Here is a 6,532-nt window from a genome sequence, read left to right on the forward strand (position 1 = left end):
GCATGATCGGAGGGCCTTGCTCAAGAATACCATGGGGTGTTTGTCCTGAGAGAGTACCGCATCAATCACATGGGCAGACGCGTCGGTCTCCAATTCAAAAGGCTTCTTGAAATTGGGCAGCGCCAAGATGGGAGCGGTGATTAAAGCTTGCTGCAGGGCACGGAAAGACCCCTCATCCTCCTCAGTCCAACGGAAAACAACCCCCTTCTTGAGCAGATCCGTCAATGGGCGGAAAATCAGAGCAAAACCACGAACAAACTTCCGATAATACCCCACGAGGCCAAGGAAACCCCTTGCTTCCTTGACAATGGTGTGCTTCGGCCAATTTTGCATAGCCGAGATGTTCTTCACATCCGTGCAGACGCCATCCTCGCTGCTCTCATGACCAAGGTACAATAGGCTTGGGCCAGCAAAGGAGCACTTGCCACGGTTAATCTTCACGTTATGCATATCGATGATGGAGCCGCGTCGAGCTTGGGTGAGGAGGTGATTCGTCATTCTTTTCTTTGGTGGTTGCTGTGGTGATGCCGGAGGCAGGTGACGGATGTTGTTGTCAAGCTCGGAGATGTTCTGTTATCTTTTCGTCTTTGTCATGTCGATTTTTACGTGACTTGTACTTTCTTCTTTGTGATATGAATGAGACACGTATTACCATGCAAAAAAAGGTTATCCTCCTGCAGGAAGCGGAACACTTGTCGCAGCAATCAGAGGTGAGTGTCCTTGTTCAAGCTATAAAACAAAATATCGTCGATGAAAATTAGCACACCCGTGCGAAGCAATGGAGCCAGGACAATGTTCATGCCTCCTTGGAAAGTAACAGCCCCCCACCCCCCGTGACCCCATACGACATAACCTTGAACTCAAAATGCCCGTGGTGCTTCTTGAAGGCCGTTGCCGCTCGCAGATCCGAGCTGGTAAAGAAACAGGCTCCTTCCAATACATCGAATAGCTCTTCAATAATGGGCAGGGGGTAACAGTGGCATTGAGGTGACAGTAATCGACGCAAAACCTCCATGACAAGTCTTTCTTCTGCATCAAGAGAACCGGCGATGCAAACGGGCTAACACTGTGCTGAATAATTGCTTGAGCAAGCATATCAGCAACTTGTTTCTCAATCTCATCCTTCTGAGATGGGCTTTGGTGATACGGTCTCAAGTTCACTGGCTTGGCTCCGGGCACAAGAGGAATGGCGTGGTCGAATGCACGACTAGGTTGTAGCCCTCTCGGTTCCTCGAACAACACGAAATACTTACTTCTGCTGGCAGAGGTTGTTCTAGGCAGTCCTCCTTGAGCGCACATAGTTGCACCACTCTAGCCACAACTGAATTCTGCAACATGAAGTTAAGCTCATCACCGGATATCATCTGGCAGGTTGTGGTGTCTGCCTGGGCCCCTCTAAGCTGCACTTGCTTGCCTTGGTAATCAAACATCATCATCTTCTCGAGCTAGTGTACATTCATAGGGCTACGGGCGGCCAACCAATCGATGCCCAGAAATCGCATCATAGCACCCCAACAGCAAGACTTTGAAACTGGTATTGAACTCCACTCAGTGGGATTGCCACTGACAATCTAGAATTTCCTGCTCACTGCGCATTTGGCCCCCGTTGGCTACTATGACAGAAAGAGGGTGGCGAGCCGCTTGAACACCCTGCTATTGCTCGGCGAGGGCCGAACTGGCGAAGCTGTGCGACGATCCAGAATCAATGAGCATGAGGACCTCCCGGTGTTGTACCCAGCCATGGAGACGCATGGTTGTGGGCCATTCAGCCCCCTCCAAGGCTTCTCTGGAGAGCACACAGCAGTCCGCTGCCCGCTCCTCTTGCTGTTAGTCCCCAGAGTCCGGTGTCGGAGAGTGCATCATCTCGAGCATCTCTTCGGTGACGTGCAGCTGGACAGTAGGGCCGCAGCGGCGATCACAGCTCCACTAGCGCCAAGGGAAAGAGAGGACGGAGACACAGGAGGCGGCGTCTTACTTTGGCCGATGGCAGCTGTTGGGATGACTCCACTACTCCACACGCTGAATCTCAAGACCATGTATGTTCCAAAGGCCGCCTGTCGTGAAATCTCTAGCTAAAAGTGTCCTCGCCAGCTAGTTTTCATGTGTGTTCTTTCGTCTTACAGTGACACGAGATCCAATGGCTGCCACCGCACCTGCTCCAGTGACGATGCCGGCGACGACCAACACCAACACCAACACCAACACCAAAGCACCGTGCTGCTCATCTGGAGGATGGGTCACTTCGGCAAGTGTTGGAAATTCGCCCACAGGATCGATCACATCAAATCATAACGAACACGCGCGCACACAAAACTGATAGCCAAAGAATCCTTGTCATGCCCTTGTTTCTTCTCTTTATTGATTTTCTCTTTTTCTGTCCACATTACAATAAACCTCATGGCTTGGTTGTGCTTCAATATACACAACCAACGCAGCCGACCAACTCAAACACACCTGTACTAGAACCTGACACTGACTCAACTTTCTTAATCCAACACACGTACTAGACCAAATCAACTACCAATCGGACTCGAAGTCCTACTACAACTCCAAACTAATTAGGACATAGACTCACATACCGAGTATTACCTAAACTAACTCACGTATTGTTTGGATTACCCAACATTCAACCCTTAATTCAAACAAACTCTTTACACAAACGAGACACGCAGACGATCACTTGTTCATTTTGTCACGCTGGCTGTCTCCGATGACGCAACTTACCGGACCGTAACTTCTTTCTTCTGCAACGATGGCCACCACTTCATCATCACCTTTTTTCATGCTGACTTGTAGACTGGAACCAACGATTATCCGGACTACCAGCCACGCTGTCACATCTTAGCGTGCTACATGCAGACTAAACGCATAGCCTCATGCAGGAACTCGACTTAACTCGTGCGCGTCCATGTTGATCTTCATCTTCTTATCGGTTGCTTATACACGGGGAGACACATCTCTTCACCCACCTCATCTTCACTCCGTCTCTTTGTCGTTGGAGACACAACTTACCAAACAACACCTCCTGTCCAGCGGCAACACAACTCGTCATATACGTGCAACTCATCTCCATCGTATATGAACTCGTCGGAACTCCGCGACCACTAATGGAAACGCAAGGCACAAATTCATTTTTCCGCCTGCTCTCGCTCGCAATTCTCCTGCGCCAGTGACGCATCTCAACTGTAGCATAAAACTCACACACCTGAACTCTTGGACGCACCTTACAAGAACTCATGTGCATACCTTGACGACAGGTTGCAACTTTGCCACCTCTTCCTCGCTCCCCCCAACGATGATCACCCATCGCCTTGTCGACGACAGCGTGTCTCCCTTCTCCAGGTCATTCCGCCGAACAGCGATCACCTGTCGCCTTTCTTGCGACAGCGTCCTCGCAGCCTTCTCGTCGCCACACCGCCGAACGACAACTGCCCGATCCTCCTTGTCACCGCTCGAACGACAATTGCCGCTCCTCCTCGTCGCTGCACCACCAAGCGACTATATCGCCCGCCCCGAGGCGCTAGCAAGGTCGCCACCCCGGGGCAAGCACAGCTTCACTCGAACCTTGCTCTGATACCAATTGTTGGAAATTCGCCCACAGGATCGATCACATCAAATCACAACAAACACGCGCGCACACAAAACTGATAGCCAAAGGGCCCTTGTCGTGTCCTTGTTTCTCCTCTTTATTAATTTTCTCTTTTTCTGTCCATGTTACAATAAACCTCATGGCCTGGCTGTGCTTAAATATACACAACCAACGCAGCCGACCAACTCAAACAGACTTGTACTAGAACCTGACACGGACTCAACTTTCTTAATCCAACACACGTACTAGACCAAATCAACTACCAATCGGACTCGAAGTCCTACTACAACTCCAAACTAATTAGGACATGGACTCTCACGTACCGAGTATTACCTAAACTAACTCACGTATTGTTTGGATTACCCAACAGCAAGCACAGTAAGGGCATCTCCACCCGTCCCCCCAGGAAGGCCCCCAAGAGCACTTTTCCAGCGCCGGCGGCCAAAAAAGTTTCCACTCGCGCCCCCAGGAGCACAAAAATCACCGGATTTGGCTAAAACTACCGCCGGCACTCTCATCCCATTCCCAAGATCCCGGGGGGTAGCTGGGGGAGGAGAGAGTGTGTTTTACATGCGGTTGGGCCCGCCATCAGCCTCCCACTCCCTCTCTCCTCACCTTTTTCTCCGGGGCCCACCCACGTGCCTTCCCACGAACTCGGCCCGCTCTCCCCAACCTCTCTCTCTCTCGCCACAGCCTTCCCCAACCTCTCTCCCTCGTCGCGGCCCTCCCGAACCTCGCCGGCAACCGCCTCTCCGGCCCCCTCCCCGCCAGCCTCCACCGCGCCATCGAGCTCGCAGCCTCTCCGGCCGGATCCCGCGGGCACTCCTCCTGATGCTCGTCGCGCACCGCCGCCCTGCTCTTCTCGTCATCCAGGTAGTAGTCCCGCGCGCCGCCCTTGATAGGCTCCCGCCCTCCCGAGCTCCGGCCTCTGCGCCGACCCACGGCTGGTGCCTGGCCACGACAGAGGAGGCGGACTTCTTGAACTTGAAGGCGGAAGCCATGTCTAGGGAAGAGCACGGGCGGCAGCTTGCGCTGGCCCTGTTCGATGGCAACCGGGCCAGACTGGGAGACGGCGTTGGTCGAGTCGGCGAGCGCTCTCGCGAACCAGCGCGCGATGCTAGGGGGCGGGCCATTGTCGCAGAACTGCGCCTTGGCGGAGTAAATCTTCTTGCCGTAAATGTGCTCCTTCCTGGCGATGAAGGCGGCGTTGAGCGCCGGGCGGTTGGCGCCGGTCTTGCGGTAGGCGTCCTTCTTCATGTCACCGAGCAGGAGCGCCAGCTCGAGGTCGAAGAGCAGCGTGACGTAGAAGCCCTCCAGCGGCTCCGACCCGGCGCCGAACCTGGCGGCGGAGATGTCCCAGAAGATGTCGACCTTCTCGATTCGTTAGAACAGCTTCCATTGAGTCTCTGCACGGTAGAAAAATTACTAGCTAACTTTATCTTTAAGAAGTTTTAGTATTTTTTTTATTTTTATAAGTATAACTTCAAATTTAGGCGCCGTCGGCGTCGAGGCTCTTGGAGCCCTTCTTCTTGGAGAAGAGCCAGGGCTTGATGTCCGCCTTGCGGAGGCTCTGGCAGGACAGGGCGTCGACGGCGACGCTGAGGCCCTGCCCCATGAGGCTCTTGCTCCAGGTGACGGAGACGATGCAGGGCCGGCCGGCGAGCTGCGTATGGTAGAGGCAGGTGACCAGGTTCTGCGCCGCGCCCATGCTGGCCCTGCCCGCGCCGCCGGGGATGTGCAGCGCCGCGCCAGGTGCGGACCCCTTCGCGGCGTCGATGATGGTGCCGCCGCCGACGTACGTGCAGATGTCCGACATGCAGACGAAGCAGCAACTTGACGGAGGAGCAGATGAGCGCCAGCCGGTTCGGCGGTTCCGAGGTGCGTGGGAGGGCAACGAGTGGATGTGTTCTCGACCCCAGACAAAAAAATTCGCCGGCAGCCTCCCAAAGGGCAAAAAAAAATGCCTCTTGAGGGGCTCAACGGCTGGAGATGCCCTAACCCCTGATCTGTATGAGGGTGGTGCTGACACGGAGAAGGTGAAATCCATCAGCGTGACGTCCGGCGAATGCTCTGCCGCGGGATTGATGACAACTTTGATCGAGAGAGACCGACCAAACGCGAGGTTGGCCAGAGTGACGGCAAAATGGACGTGCACGCATCCATGGGCGCGGCTGAGTAAAGAGAAGAACTCTATAGGGGTGGGGTGCAATCGTAAGTGGGCTATGAAGAAAAGTGGCATATATATGGTGAGCGGGCGCATACGTTTTTGTTATTGCCATCTATCATGAGCCTGGAGAAAGCTTAGTCAGCAAGCTGCCACGCTTTGGTTCAGTGAATCCCAAGTCTTTTTGTAATTTTTGAAGAAGTAGACGTCTCTACAACTATTTTTATCTATGAACAACGCACAAGCACCGGTTTTATCACCTAACAAATTCATTAAGCTAGCACGATGGTAAAGACCTCCTAGAGTGGGGCTACCAACCATGGTCCATCACCTAACGGGATTAACTAAGTAAATATAAAATGAAGTAACTAAGGACGCCGGTTAACGGTGAAGCACAAGAACTGCAAAGTCTGCAAAGTCATCATCTTTATTGCCCAACATAATTCATTAAGTAAATAGAATGTTGAGGAAGTGATACCTCCATGGCACGGTAACAAACACGAATGACGGAGTCCTCATGAAAACTCAAAAATAACATGAAAGTCCACTTTAGGTGTCTTTGTTTTAGTTCCAGCATCTAAGGATAAAATTTGAAAAACATATTGTTTTTGGACCTCACCGAATTATGAAAACTACTTTCAGAATTTGATCAATCATAATTCACTAATTTATTGTGAATTTTGACCGAATTTAAATTTGGCTAGATTATTTCAAATTTGGCCTAAAATTCCGAGGTTACAAAATAGGCTCGCGCATCCATATGGGCTGGGTACAAATAA

General features: G+C 52.2%; 1 pseudogene; it reads right to left on the reverse strand.

Annotated features, from left to right (window-relative positions):
- Positions 1 to 796: 796 nt before the first annotated feature.
- On the reverse strand, positions 797 to 2,784 carry LOC147972658 (uncharacterized; annotated as a pseudogene).
- Between the last annotated feature and the right edge of the window lie 3,748 nt (positions 2,785 to 6,532).

This window comes from Triticum urartu, chromosome 5A (assembly GCF_056163025.1).
Source record: "Triticum urartu cultivar PI428250 chromosome 5A, HENAU_Tu73, whole genome shotgun sequence".
NCBI lineage: Eukaryota > Viridiplantae > Streptophyta > Magnoliopsida > Poales > Poaceae > Triticum > Triticum urartu.